The sequence below is a fragment of the Cupressus sempervirens genome, chromosome 1 (assembly GCF_028749045.1).
Source record: "Cupressus sempervirens isolate cs-2001-9-10 chromosome 1, ASM2874904v1, whole genome shotgun sequence".
Lineage (NCBI taxonomy): Eukaryota > Viridiplantae > Streptophyta > Pinopsida > Cupressales > Cupressaceae > Cupressus > Cupressus sempervirens.
The window spans coordinates 24,426,790-24,443,663 of NC_143118.1; positions in this window are offsets into that span (position 1 = coordinate 24,426,790).

Below are 16,874 nucleotides of genomic sequence, written 5' to 3' on the forward strand. Positions count from 1 at the left end.
GAGACGTAGTGCAGAGAGAATTTTCTAATTTTGTCCTCTCAATCTATGCATTCTTTTATTTTTTGTAAAGCCAATGTAATTTTGTAGTAGATATGAAAAAAATTGCTTAATGATTTAATCTTTTTAATACACCTCTAGAAGTTGCCTTCTTGAGGTCAATTTTGAGAAACCTGAATCTACATCAGGTGCCATGCAAATTCGCCAGATTTTATCAAATTTTAGGCTATATCTAAATGGGCCTCGCAAAATAATTTTACATAGAAGGTGAATTGTATGGCCTATCAGTGCATGTCTCATTATTTAGTGGAGTTGGATTCTACTGAACATTATGTATTTTGGCATTTCTCATATTTAACTTTTCTGTAATACAGAAAATGTGCTCGATCTTTACTTGTATCATAAAGAATTATGTCATCAAATTGTCAAACAAGGTGACTGACACATGAGGTTGGTAGTACAAAATTACATTAAAGTCGCAAAAAATTAAAGAATGGATTTCACAACATAAAAATGCAATGTTCTGTAACATATAACTCATGAAACCATAATCAGGAGCTGGTGATAAATTGAATGGCTGTATGTTACTGCATGTGTGGCACCTTTTATGCTGAAATCAATCGTTGTATTATTTTTGGCATTTTAACGTTATGGTGTTATATAATGTGTAATGTAGATCAAAGTTAAATATGTAGTTCTTTGTCAGCTGAAGACCACATTGGACTGCACGGATGGCATCCTTTTCAAGTTTAAATCAATTGGTGTCAATTTTCATTGTAACTATATGTTTTATACTTTTTGCAATTTAGATTAATGTTAAATTTGGAGTTCAAGTGCAATAAAATAAGCAATGGGCACTGTATGGCACACATGCAAGGAGTTACAATTCACCGTGGCTATTAGAGAATACAATGAGTGCCGGTCACGACAATAACCAATAGTATTCCACATTACACAAAGAAGCGAAGTTCCACTCAGTGGTAGAGAACTGCACATATCAGAATATTGCATGTGGGGTGAACTTTATGATTTTACATTTTGAGCTTATTTGCATGCTATTTCCATAGCTATACATTTGAAGATTGACAACATTAGTTGGCTTTTGATTTGCATGCTTTTATGCAAAGTCTTGTTGAGTCTATTGGTGCAAAAACAGTGACAATCACTTAAAATCATTGTTGTTGATGTGTAAGGGCATGACATAATTTGCTTCATCAAATTGTAAATGATGACACGCACACACAAAAACTAGGCAAGGTTAGTTTCTCCATTCATCAAACCTTGAGATGAATAGATTTAAAGGCCTGGAGCAAAGATGAAGGATGACAATAATCCAAATTTTTTGCCCTAGGATGATGAAATAATGTTAATATCATATTCTTTGAATGATACAGAAAGTGAAAAATGAATTGATACTTTGCCAATTGTGGATGGTAGAGAACTTGTGCTCTTGTAAGAGGTCAAAAGTTCAAATCTGTAGTGGGGAGGGGTTGTACACCTTATATTAAAAGCATTAATATAAGCACAATAAGAATAGCAATCGACCAAAGAGTACTATCCAAGGGTGATGAAATAATGTTTTTGATTAACTAAAACAGGGTTTGAAGGGTGCTTGAAACCTTGTACAAGCCTAAAGTTTTCAATGAGTGCATAAACAAAAGGTACAATAAATAAATGTAGAACTAGTCACCCCCCAATCTAAGGGTAACCATGGTGACAAAAAGTCAGTCACCAGCCAAAAGAAAAGATCCAACTAGGAGGCAGGGCCAGATACATCACGATTTGCCCTTTGATTTAGAGCCTCCCTTGCATGATCGAAGATTCATTTTTAAGGAGCAGATGGCCTAGTTTTCTTTCTTTTTACTGCATTCCAACTATCCTCCACCTTAGTTGCTTCAGCAATCCGATCTCCAGAAGAAACAGAACAATGGAACCCAAGAGAATTCGAGAAAACAACAATCTCCCTAGAAGAACCCAAAGCCAATTGGCCCCCCACTGAAACAGGAGGAAAGTCCAGAACAAGGGCGGGGCCAAGAGAGGGAACAGGGTCCTGGCCCCCAATAGGACCACGAGGAACAACAAACTCCTCCACCGAAGAATCATCTGCAAGGGAGACATCCGTAGACAAGGGTAGAACAGAGGAGGTCTCCAAAGAAGGGGCCACAAGAGAGCCATTTGAGACAACAGTCGTGGCAGCCACCAAAGAGTCCTAAGGAGAGTCACCATCCCCAACAGAGGGGGCTTTGAGGATAGTGTAATGATCATTCGACACATTCTTCCACCAAGGAGACTTCTTCTGTCTAGGTTTTTCAGAGGAGCAGCAAGGTTACCGGTCTTGTGGCACTTCCTGCATCGAAAAGGGATACCTTCGAATCAAGACACTGGATCCAAGATCCAATTAGAGAGGCCAAACAAATCTTCGCTAAGAGACCTTTGGAGATGTTGACCTCAACTAGGATCCGAGCATAAGTGGTGCTATACACATTGGAAGAAGCATAAGTGATGAAATAATGTTAATATCATATTCTTTGAATGTTAAAAAAAGCTAAAACAATGATTCAATGCTCAACTTTAGATGGTGGGAAACTTGTGTTCTTGTAAGAGAGGTCACGAGTTAAAATGTATAGGAGATAGGGTTTGCACACCTTATATTAGAGGTACAATAACATGTCTCCTAGATATTTAAGTATGAGGTAGTCTTGTATAATGGATTATAAATGACCTATGTGTTATGCCATTTTAATGTTCAAAATAAAATAAAGTTCATCCTTCATAAACATAGCATACAATTTAAATACTCCAACTCTAGATGGTGAGAAACTTGTGTTCTTGTAAGAGAAGTCACGAATTCAAATGTATGAGAGATAGGGTTTGTACAACTAATATTGGAAGTGCAATCAGATGTCTCCTACATATTGAAGTATGAGGTAGGCTTGTGCAATGGATTATAAATGACCTATGCTCTCTCATTTCAATGTTTAAAATAAAATAAAATTTTTCCTCCATAAATATAGCACACAATTTAAATATTCTCACAAGCCAATCAATTCGTGACTACCAAATAAGTTAATTAATATATATATATATATATATATATATATATATATATATATATATATATATATATATATATTTTAACATAATTGATATTTTACATATAAATTTTAAAAAAGTACAAATAGAATCAAACCTAAATTAAATAATTTATTATTATCATTTAATAATAAAACACCAGACGCACATAAATCAATAAAGTAAAATAAGGATTGTAACATAACCATCAATATTTTTAAATATATTGATGTACATATATACCTGCTTTATGTTTTGTGCCTTACTCTTTTATTTAAGATTTGTACTCTTAGTAATTTCTCTAAAATCACGTTGAATATGGGCAAACTAATATTTCTCTTTTATACACCTTTCAATTAATAAAGTCATCCACCTAAATAATTTGTATTCATTGGATTATTATTTTCCTCATCTCTATCTACGTCATAATGTCTTCCATTATTTGAACTTATCTATCCTTCTTGAGATATTTAGTTTTGAATAATTCTTCCATTCGAAGGAAGATTGGATTGCCTAATCTTAGAAAGGTACATATTAAGACCGATGTTGACATCCCACCGCCTTTAGTCCTTTAGTGGATCTCTTTACTATGGTTGGAGAATGGAAAGTTATCTTGCATTTATAGATATAAATTCTTATTTGTTTTATCAAGTATAATTAGTATCAAATTTGAATAATTTCTATAATGTAAGTATTAAAAACAATTTGTAAAAAGATTGTTTTCTTAGGATGTTTTTATTTTAAAGTTTTTATAGAGCACATCAATATAATTATTCAAGTAATCTAACAATATCTTAAATTTACTATATGATCTGGATTTGTGTTGATATAGTATCTAAAGTCTTATGTGATCATTTCTTTTGAAAAGCTTGGGGAATACTTGATATTTAAAGATAACGCAAGGGACTCAACAATGGTGATGCTAATCGACCAAGGCTTGTATGAGTTTCTTGTTCACTTAATTTTTTGACATTCTCTTTTTGCTATATATCAATGGATCACTAATATCCAGAAGCTTATTTTGAAGGAAATCTTAGAAATTTATCCTTGTGTTAGTGGCTTCTCAATTGTGTATTGTGATCATATTGAGGACTGTAATGCAATTCTCCACAATCTAAAGGCATGGGAACAATATCTTTTGGTCAAACTGTGACCATTTTTTTGATCTTTCTGTAGAATCATTCTATATTCAATTTGGTTTGGGTTCAACATCTCCCACTACATTATTGTAGTGATTCTTGTTTTGAGGTGATTGGTGATGCATTAGGTTACATTTGGATATTGACAATTACTCCATATTTCATCCACAACATTTACACATATTTTGGTAGATTTAAACATATAAAAGGATCTACCACAAAATTAAAGCCCAGCGTGGATGACCAAATTAGGTTTCTCATGTACTAGCAAAGAACTACACGTTTGTTGTTGGTGATGTTACACCATTAGGCATGTGGTCATTGATTGCCCTAATCCCAAATCCAATGAAAAGTTTGTTGCAACTCGGTGTTAAGAGGTTGCCCCAAACCACTACACAGTTGACTATCCAATTGAGGTTACACACATTGCATCTAAGTTTGAGAAAGGACAACATTTCTCAGTTGAAAGTGAGTAATGATCTTAAGAGATCTAACATGGATGCTTGCACTTATCTTCATTGTGATTTTGTCATTTGTTGGTTGGTGATTCTTATTGTATGCTCAGACTTATAGGACTTAGAGATGACATACAATTTCTCAGGCAATGTGTTATGCTCATGTGTTGTGTTATTCTTCCAATAAATCTTGTTTATATGTAAGATTAATTATGATTGTTGATAGTAGTTATAATGTTGGATAATGTGTTCCTGACTTTATTTATGCGAACTAGGAAATAGAGCTATATCCTTTGATTACACCAAGGAAAGTGGACCCACTTGGTTCAAGCTCATATTTGATTGAAAAGGTTTTAGCAGAAGGTGAATTAGATACTACTTCATTGAGTTGAAAATGACAATTTAAAATGACTAAAATGGATCTCAAATTGTCTAATACATTAGGCACATTACTTTATGGTCTAGAATCAATATTTATAGGGTCAATTAAAGATTGGCCTTTATTAATTTCTACATCTTTGAGCTCATTCATCTCAAAATTGATATCCTCATGTGAATGAATTGTAACAAGGATTCTAGCTATAAACAAATTTGATTCTCTAACTGTGAAAGAATTGATCATCAACAAATTTCTTGTCTTTGTTCCTCTTAGTTCTTGGCTCTTTCTTCCTTGGAACATCTGGTCTAACTTCCCCAATCATTCTATGTATAACATCATCAATTTTGCGGTAACTTCCTTTGCTTCTCGATTGTGAAAATACTTATTCTTCTTTTAGCTTGCTCCAACATGTTACATATCTCATCGATAGTGATTAAATGGAGTATTATAGGTAGTGATGCTTCACTAATCTTCCAATTTTTGTCTAAAGCAATCAATCTCTCCTCCAATATACCATATCAATGCTCGAGTAATTGATCTTCAATTTCAACCAAGGTTCTACTAAAATTTATCAATTGATCAATAACTCATTTCTCTAACTTTCTTTTATCCTCTTTATTAGACAATTGATTACACTTTAATAGGAACTAAGATACCATACTTAACTACTTTATCAAGTATTTTAAAAATTGTATTTTTATTCTTGCCCACATCAGTTTATCAATTGATAATACAATTGGCCCAAACACAAATTAGTATACTGAGAGGGGGAGGGGGGTGAATTAATATACTATACTAGTTTCAACTTTTTTGCTTATATCACACTTCACACCAGTCTACAGGTTTGTGCTTGCTACAACTTAACTAGTTAGAATTAAGTAAAAACAATGAACATGAACGTAGCAACACATAACACAATATTTATCTCATGGAAATCCGGCTAGGGTAAAAACTACAGTGTGTAAGTCGATCCTCACAAAGCTTGCACTCTCCTAAAGTGCGCCTGGTCAATCTTATCTGTGTTAAAAGATTACAAAGACATTGTTAAGGGATTTTGATGAGGCCTATAAAAATCTTGCCCTATTAGGAGCAACCCTGTCAAAGGACTTTGGAACACAAGTTAATGTGTCACCCTATTAGGGAATTTGACGCAAGAACCCTGTTAGGGTCCACTCTCAATGAGATTTTTTGTTATAGAGATTAGTAAACAATAGGGATTGATCTAATAAAATAGCTACTACACTTAGCTTGGAAATAGATCCCTCTTCAGCCATTCTGACACATTTGGAACTATGCTCCATCTTCTCTTGGCTAAACAACTTCATACACGATCACTTGTGGACTTGGCTCTGCTCACTCTCGCACATGATCACACTTGTGTTGTTTTGGCTCACTAGATTATCCTCAACACATTCTTAGGTGTAAGATCTTCCCTCACTTTGTCACTTTCTTCACACTTTTAGATTACACTTATCTTGACTCTTTGGCTAATCAATCAACAATCTCGTTGCAGTAGTGCGTCACTCTTGTTAGATGTAGTATGTTTGTATAGGAGTCATGGGTGTCTTGTGTCTTCGATGACTTTCTTTTGTTGGAAAGAATTCAAATTTGAATTCTTTCGACCGTTCCTTGATATGTCAACCCCATCACCATTAAGTGCAATGATGAGTGCAGTTCTACCCACTTGGTGACATCGCAGTCATTAGTATCTTGCTTCATGTTTTTCTTGCTAACTTGGCCAAGCCATCTTTCATAGTCACTAGTTGATTTGACATTCTTTCTGCTTGACATCCTTCAACAGATTCTCTCTTCACTTAGCATAATTCCATCTAAGTGGATCTCCTTTGTCATTGCCTCTACTAGGCTTGTACTTCATCTTTCTCTGATCACCCCTGTGAACTAGAGTCACACCTATAAGATTAATGTGCCTTTTTGGCCATTACTTCCTATAGTTTTGGTTCCTTCTTGTGCCTTGACATCAATGAAAACATCTTCATAACATCATCATTACTTCCTACCAATCTTGGTTCCTTCTTATGCCTTGACATCAATGAAAACATCTTCATAACATCATCATTACTTCCTACCAGTCTTGGTTCCTTCTTGTTCTTGATCCTTTGTGGGTTTACTTAGACTTAAGGGTAAAAGCACAAACATGTGTCACCCTTTTATAAAGGAAAATGATATCAAAATTTAAACTGTTCAAATTTAATGACAGAAAAGGGACATTTGTGTTTAAAATTTGAAGATGATGTAAACTAATGAAATGTGTAAAATTGGATGAAGTTTATGCCTAATATTTTTTATTTTTTAATTGAGTGAAATTTTTATCATTTTAAAAAATTTTTAAGTCTATTTTTAAATTATTTTAAAATGTTGAAAATATACAGTTTCGTTCGCACCAAACAAATATATGCAAATGATCATATGTTGGTCTAATTTAAACTATGTTATAGTGGACTTGTATACCTAGAGGACAAAAAAAGATTTTAAACTTATATGTTTCAAGTTATAAGTGTTCAAAGTCGAACTTGTCAGAAATTGACAGTTTTTTTTCCCACCAAACTTTTTCTATCAAATATACACATTTTTTAAAAAAAAATTACATATTCTTGAAGATGACTCTCTCCTGGAGAGGTACACATAAAGTTTTTATTTTTTGAACATGATTTACTATTTTTTTTCTTTTTTTGAACAAACATTTTGTTGAATTTTAAAAGACCTACTCGTAATATTTTATAAATATAACATACTTAAAATAATCAAAATACCACAAAATTTATATGAACATAATCTTGACCCCAAGCTCGTCAAAAGGGTATTTTTAGTTTTTAGAAAAACTTCATTTTGTATGGAGAAATTAGTATTGAAAGTGAAAATTTTCGAGAAATTGCATCTTTTGTTTGTGTGGCTGCCACTTAGGATGACAAATAGACAGTTATGACCAAACCCCTTTCGACCGCAACTCTTTTGGCTGTAACGGTTTCGGCCGTAACCCTTATCGGCCCCAAAAAATCGCTACTGGTTACATTGGTGGTTTCATATAAAATAATTTTCTTTTAATTTCAATTTATAATAACTGCACAATAAATTGCAAAATTTAAAGGAGCATTTTCAAAAATAAATATTTTTTTGAAGCCGTGTTTATCAATTGTTTCGTGGAGTTTAATGACAATTACAAAGGATCGTCAATAAGGTATTTTTTTTCACCTTGTTATTTTTATGTACTCTATATTGAAGTATTGAAATATATTTCTAGTGGAATCTAAATTAAAGGATCGTCAAAGTATTGAATAGGTAATAAAAAGGCTAGATCAAGGAAATACGACAGAATAAGAGATGACAAAATGAAGGGTCATACAAAACGTAATCAAAACCAACCTATCGAAGTTAATGAAGAAGATGAGATTCATGAAGAGGACGAGATTCATGAAGATGAACAAATTGATAGTTTTAATGATAGAAACATATTATTAGGTGTAGGAAATTTGATGGATATGGATGAGGACCTATTTTATAGTCGAATTCCATCTACAAAAATGGCAAAAGAGAACACTATTAAAAAGCATTGTCAAAACATGTGGGATGAATATTTCAAAAACAAAAGTATATTTGGAAAGACACAATTATTTGTCAAGTTATTTAGGAGAAAATATATGAGGCCTGTTTTGGAGTTGTTGGGTGTTGATAACAGGAAAAACCATGCACATAATGTTAATAAAACAATAGTTAAAAATTTGCAAACTGCTTATAACAAAATTGACAACACAACTCAAGGAGGTGATTTGAGTGCTACATATAGAGCGTTGATGACTATTATATCTAGTAGAAAGTTAACACATAGAAAACAAGTACGTGCAATTTTTGATTTGCTACATATATCTAGAACTATTCAAAGATACATTAGGAGGAGAAATATGTTAGATGAAAACATTGAGAATATTTGGGTGAATATTTGCAGAGCTCCTCGAAAAGACAGAATTTTTGAAGATATAAAAAAATATAGATTATTGAATTTGGGACCACATCGTCTCGTGTTTCTTCCAATAGACATGATACTCTACAAATTAAAGATCAAGAGACAGGGGTAAAAATTGAACATCCAAAACATTTTATAGATATAACACAAAGTGAATTATTTCAAATATTCAAGCAAAAATTTTCAAATGTGAAAATATGTTAGAGAATGTTTGAGAGCCTACATCCTTCCTTTGTATGCATAAATAAGAAACGTAAAACTTGGTGTTGTCAAAACCATATTGAATTTGGTCTACACTTGTAATCATAAAAAAAGGTTATGGCAGTACTTGATCCAAATTTGGTCATCCTTAGCAGTACATCACAATTTGTGAAGTCTATGTTTCGTGATATACTAGAAGATTTAGATGAGTTCAAAGTACAGTGCATCATAAATCAATGTCCAGATTATGGAGATTTATCTAAATTTCCATCGCAAATTGAGAATATTGATGAATCAACAACAGTTTCATGCATGAGATATGAATATGAGACATACCAAAATAAGACAAGAGTTGAATCCAAAAAAAATGTATTGAAGGAGAGTGAAATGCGGTATGATGAGTTTGCGAACAACTTTCGTCCATTGATATATCTACATATCCAACATTGTCATGGTGCACGATGGCAAGCTAGACAATTTTGTGATTCAAAAAATTGTTTTCCACTTGGTTGTATTCTAGTTGTAGATTTCTCTGAGAACTATACATTTTCACCTCAAACAGAGCTTCAAGGAAAATATTTTCATTTTGAACAAGTTGCAATATTTGTGCAAGTGGTTTATAGACATGCAAAATTTGAGGTGGATGAGATAGAAAGTTTGGAGAAAAATGAACACATTATCATCAAGGAGGTTCATTTCTATATTAGTGATGATAGAGTTCATGATAGGAGCTATGTTGCTCATTTTTTGCAATGATCTCTCAAGATCTTAAAAATTGTCGAATAAATTTTTCAGAGCAATGGATCTGGTCTGGTGGTTGTGTAGGTTAGTGTATGTATGTGTACATTTTTATTTAACTTTAAATTCAAAACTTAAATTGATTTGTACACATATTTCAATTTGATTTCTATATATTTTTATTTTTAATAATCTCATTTCATGAACTCACAAGACAACTTAAATCTGCAAAAGGATTTAATTGGTTAGCCATGCAACTTGCTAGAAGAAATGTTAGTTTTTTGTGGAACTGCTTTGAAAGTGGACATGGAAAAGGGGAGCACGATGGAGCAAGAGCATGTATAAAGTGCACACTTAAACAACATGAATTTGTAGGTACATATGTACATACATTTAATGTGTTCTTGATCTACTTATAGAATATATACATGTATAAATTATGTCTAGAGAGACACACGTGCACGCGCACACACACACACCCACACACACAGATTTAATTTTTTTTAAATTATATATACATGCATGTTACACATGTAGAAGTTATGAAAACCAACTTCATAGATCACGAAAAACACCTCCATGCAAATAACCTGTACTGAAGAGAAGCCAGAAAAGGAAAAAATAGAGTTTGGAAAATCTCAATGGTGTGAGAGCAAAATTGTATTCCAAGTTATGAAAACAAAAAGTACAAAAGTTCAACCTTAATGGTGAACGAAACCCTAAAGGGAAAGAAAACTAGGTTTGCACATTATAATTAATATAAAATATTAATTATATGCACCTAAGAGAAAGCTTAAGTAACTAGAGTAATAAAGAACTTGATTAATTAAATCAACATGATCTATAAATTAATAAGAAAAACAAATAATTACTCTAACACCCTACCTTAAGTAAAGCTCAGGAGGAAGCTAACCTAGCATGCCGTCTTTTATAACAAGGTAAGCATTTAAGTAGGTATGATGAGCATAGATAAATCATAAAAATCAGTCATAGCTATGCTTGTGACCACCGATAATGCCAAAGCTTCAATTGTACAGAGTTCGGATAATTCCATGCAGGGTTTGGTGCAGGCAATTTGAGAGGAATGGAGACAAAAAGCTGCAGAACCAAAAACTTAGGTGAATGCTGCATTGGAATTACGATCTTACAGTTTATATTTAGGCAAAATATTCAATGATAAACAGATATGATATATCTAAAAAATGTACAAAATGATAGACCAAACACAATACTGGAGTGGAATCCTCCAAGTATTGTAACAACAAAATATACCCAACATTAAGAAAAAAAGCAGAACATAATATAAATTTGATAATAGAGTGATGGCCTTAGACTACCTATAAATTCTACTACAAAATTAACATGTGAGATGAGTTGGCTGCCCTCTTCCAAAACATGCCCACATACATCTTAGAGTATCAGTAATACATATATAAAGATATATTTAAGACCCATTAATGGAGTTTTGCATCCACTCTAATATCACCCCAACATCATTGCTTAAAGAGCCTTGACAAAGGCGGCATTCACTTAACACTTTGTGACAATCTTCCATCCCAAATCTTTGCACAACCATGAGTATTACTTAAATTAATTGTATTTTAAGTATTTTAGTAATTAAATTAATTGTTTTTTAAGTGTTTTAGTAATCAAATTAATTATTTTAAAGTGTTTTAGTAATCAAATTAATATTATTTTAAGTGTTTTAGTAGTTGATTATTTAGATTAGTTAATTTTTTTAATATAGTTAGATCATATGTTAGATAAAGAGCTATATAGTATTTTTTAATTAAGTATTTACTTAATTTCATAAATGTAGATTTTACATCAAACATAGAAAACTCAAGTTGAGACCTAGATAACTAAATTAATTACATTTGAGAAAAAATTAACATAGTAGAAACCTATATAGATAAAGTTAACATGCAGTGAAACATTAGGTAGAACTAAACTATAATAACTTAGATAGTTGTTCAAACTTGAAAACTTAAAATTTAACCAATTTCAAATTTAGAAAACTTGGAAACTATAATTCAACATACATGTACATGAAACTTAAAAAACTTGTTCAGACCTCAAGATAGCTAAAAATTAGTTACATTTTAGAAAGCATTAACATAGTAAACCTATGTACTTTAACATGTAGTCAAAAATTAGGTAGAAGAAAGTTGACTTAATTTCAAATTAGTTTTTTATCACACATGCACATGTGCATATTTTTTGTTCACATATATGAGCTAGACACATCAAGTTGATATATATTTATAAAAGTGTGTTAAATAAAACGATGATCTATATTTTTTAGTTACATTCAACTTTATACACGTTTTAAATTAAATTAAATTTTCAATTTTATATTTACTTAAATATATCTTAACTCTGCATTTATCGGCATAGATCTTCTTTGCATATCATTATGACATCTGGTACTAGTGGTGCACCTACATCCTCAGAGGAGGCTAGTGTTCAGGGAGGGGGTCATAGTGTTGAGTCAGTTACAACATGTAGACCTACATCATCCTCTAAGGAGAGACAACATTTATTTAGAGACACAGTTGCTAGATTATCTCATGCTGTAGAGTTTCTTGATTCTACACTTTTGGCTTCTACCACTCTCCCTAACAGGGAGAAAATTGTTTCTATGAGAGATGAGTTATGCCATATGATTTAGACGATAGAGGCATACAACCCATATGATGAAATCAGTATTGAGACTTTTTACTCTTCTCTTTCTCACGGTGTCACTGGCACTGTGAAGTATACACAGATTGTTAGAGAGGTCTCCATCGCTATGGTGAAAAGTATGTTTCCCTTTTATACAAATAGGTCTAGGCTTGGAGGTTATTTGGCTTTGAAGTGTATGGATTAGCTTGTTGCACCATTTATATATCCTCGTTGGTTAGTTACTCATCACAGGTGGCTATAGATGGATGAGTTTCCTCTTTATTTATGCAAACAATTGTTTGCAAAATTTTATTTACATCATGATGTAGATTACACAAATTTTTCAAGTCATGTTGGATAGGGCCTCGATAGATTATCAGAGAGATTTAGACTTGCAGACACCCCTACACCTGTTAGTAAACGAGCAATGATGGGTCCAAACCTTTTGGTCATGCTAAGAGTTCCACAGATGGTTGTTGTAGGTATGACTATTCTAGATGATACAATCCAACTCAAATCTATTCTAGCATTGCCACAGTTACTACACAGTTACAGGAGATGTCTTCAGATCGATGTGGTAGATATATGTTATGATCTCGTGGTACCATTTTGACAGCTACACCCTCTAGCACAGGAGTTGATGATGTGTATGTGATAGCAGATATAACATCTCCACTGAAGGTTTCTGCTATATTAGATGTGGATGAATTGTGTTGTATGGCATCCTATTTAGCATTTGATCTTCTTGGTTTATATCACTCTTAGTGACATTGGTGGACACATCAGCCATATTCTCTCACGCATAGCAAGATCACTGGGTTCACAGAGACAGGAGGATATCCTTGCACCTTCTACAACACCTGCTCCTATACAGGGCCCTACAGCACCCACCCCCCACCTACTGCTCAGGATCTTGTACCACCTCCTAAAGCACCCCCCCATAATCAGGCCCCCACAGTACAACGAAGTTTATTTACCACTATGCTTTCAAATGAGGTAGTCAACCTGGACCAAGCTACTTTATCACTTTATGATTCAGATATCAATCAGATTGGCAAAGCATTACATGATGCTATGGTAAATATAAATTTATATATGTTTAAATTTACTTGTTACTATAATTTACACTTATAAGTTTAACGTGTACTTGAGCTTTTATACATGCACTTAAAGACATACATATATTCAAGTGATTCAATCTGACTTGTGTACATACATTTGTTCTATAGGGTCTTAGTGATAGTGCGTTGGATTTTTGAGATCTTCAGACCCCAATAGATCCTGCACAACATGAGTCACAGGTATGTTGCATTTTTTAATATATATTTGATTCATATATATATATATATATGCACGTACATAATTTTATATAATATAACAAATTTCGTTCATTTGACACAGGGTTCAGACCCAAATCATAGTGCCTCTTGGGATCATGGATCAGAGGGGAATGTGGTTAATCTCATTCTAGATGTCTATTTCATTGATTTGTTGGGACATTATATATATACATGTTATTTCAGATACTTTGATTTGGAGACCTTGATGTTGTTTATATGTTATTTGGATACATTTGATGTGCCATTTTAGAGACAATTGATGTGGTATTTTGGATACATTTTACATGGGTCCATTATTTCATAGATGTGCTATTTTGTAGATGTACATGTTATGTTCATGTTGAATGTATTTATGTTTTCAATATTGATATTTTTATTTCATAGATCATGTGTTATTTTGTACATGTGTTACAACATTTAATCAATAAATTGTATACATATTTAAGAACATAAAGCTCAATAGTAAAGAATACATGTGTTACGAGATTTAACCAATAAATTTAATACATATTTAAGAACATAAAGAGTATTAGTAAAGAATACATGTGTTACAACATTTAATCAATAAATTGTACACATATTTAAGAACATAAAGAGTACTAGTAAAGATTACATGTGTTACAACATTTAATCAATAAATTATATACATATTTAAGAACATAAAGCTCACTAGTAAAGAATACATGTGTTACAACATTTAATCAATAAATTTAATATATATTTAAGAACATAAAGAGTACTAGTAAAGAAAACATGTGTTACAACATTTAATCACTAAATTGTATACATATAAGAACACAAATAATACATACAAACGTAAAGAATGTAATACATGAGCTATAGAATCTAATAAGAGTGTGTTTAATTAGTAAAGGGGTTTTGCTAATTGGATGTCTTAAGGGGAAGTCTTAAGGGGAGGTCCTAAGGGGAAAGTTCTTAGAATGGGATGTCTTAAGTCGTTGTCTTAAGGGGAAGTCTTATGGGAGGGTCTTAAGGGGAAGTCTTATGGGGAGGTCATAAGGGGAAGTCCTAATGGGATGTCTTAAGGGGTTGTCTTAAGGGGAAGTCTTAAGGGGAGATCCTAAGGGGAAGTCGTAATGGAATGTCTTAAGGAGAGGTCCTAAGGGGAAGTCCTAATGGAATATCTTAAGGGGTTGTCTTAAGGGGAAGTCTTAAGAGGAGGTCCTAAGGGGAAGTCCTAATGAGATGTCTTAAGGGGTTGTCTTAAGGGGAAGTCTTAAGGGGAGGTCCAAAGAGGAAGTCCTAATGGGATGTATACATATATATACATCAAACCATACACAAGATATAAATAACAATACATGTAACTTATAATTTGTACCATATATCCAAGATCCGTGATCAAATGTATATAAATTTATAAAACATATATCCAAAATGATGTGTATGTAGTAAATATGTAAGTATGAGAGTTGTATATAGAAAATAAGTACAAATAGCTGAACTAGAGCTCCACAAACATTTTATTGTTAGGATCCTCTCTATTTTTAATTATCTCTAGAATATTATCATGTTCTTCAATAGACAGTTTCCACTTTTGATTTCCATGATGTCCTCTTCTTGGTATTGTGTCAAATTGCAACTTTGTCGCTATAACTTGGTTACTGTATTGTAAAAAAAATTGTCCAAGCATGTATTCAATAAATTCAATACCACTATTGGTTATCCTATTTTGTTGATAATATGTTCCTTCAACAACAATTGATCCAATTGGATATGACTGTCCATCAACATCTATAGTTCCTTCTAGTAACTTGTGTTTTACTTTTGTGCATCTTAGAAGATAATAGTCTACATTTTCTACATTATCTGCTAAGGCTTGGACAGCAAAAATATCTCCTACATTTACATAAAAATAGACATGTTTATAAAGTGAAAACTTTAATATATATATATATATATATAAGTTTTCTTTAATGAGCATACATGTGTGTGTGTGTGTGTGTGTGTGTGTGTGTGTGTGCGTGCGTGTGTGTAATACATGCCACAAACCTGCCATAACTGAATTAGAAACACACTCATAATCAACTAAATATACAGGATCATGAATGTCAATGTCAATGTCAGCATCTTCAAAAGGAGGCTTTCTAACTATGTGCTTCAAATCCCAATGTGAAACATATCCATTCGTAATATTTTCAAATAAACTCATTGGATTGTCCTTCATGTAGTCATCACAAAAACATGATTTCTCTCATACTTTAATCACTGGAGGCTTGTGGTGTCCTATAGTCACCACTTGATGTAAACTTCTAATACTAGAAATCATTTGGCAATTGTAATGATTAGATTGATCTATATCTAAACATACAAATACAGATAATTTAATTTAAAACTTGAATTATAAAAATATACATATGTAAATATTATATCAAATAAATAATGTATATATAATATTTTCCTTTCACTTCCAAAAAATAGCACTTATTGTGTTCAATATCTCGAGTAGCAAAATGATCTTTGCACCATTCAACAATTTCATTCACACTCTTTATCCTATTACTTAAATGTGTTGTTAGAGTAATTATTTATTTTGCTTATTAATTAGATCGTATTGATTTAATTAATCAAGTTCTTTATTACTCTAGTTACTTAAGCTTTCTCTTAGATGCATATAATTAATATTTTATATTAATTATAATGCACAAATCTAATTTTCTTTGCCTTTAGGGTTTTGTTCACCTTTAAGGTTGAACTTTTGTACCTTTTATTTTCATAACATGGAATACAATTTTTCTCTCACACCATTGAGATTTTCCAAGCTCTGCTTTTTCCTTTTTTTATTTCTCTTCAGTACAGGTTATTTGCATGCATGTGTTCTTGGCAATTTATGAAGTTGGTTTTGACAACTTTTACATGGTATCAGAGCGTCCTTACTGCTTCCTGGTT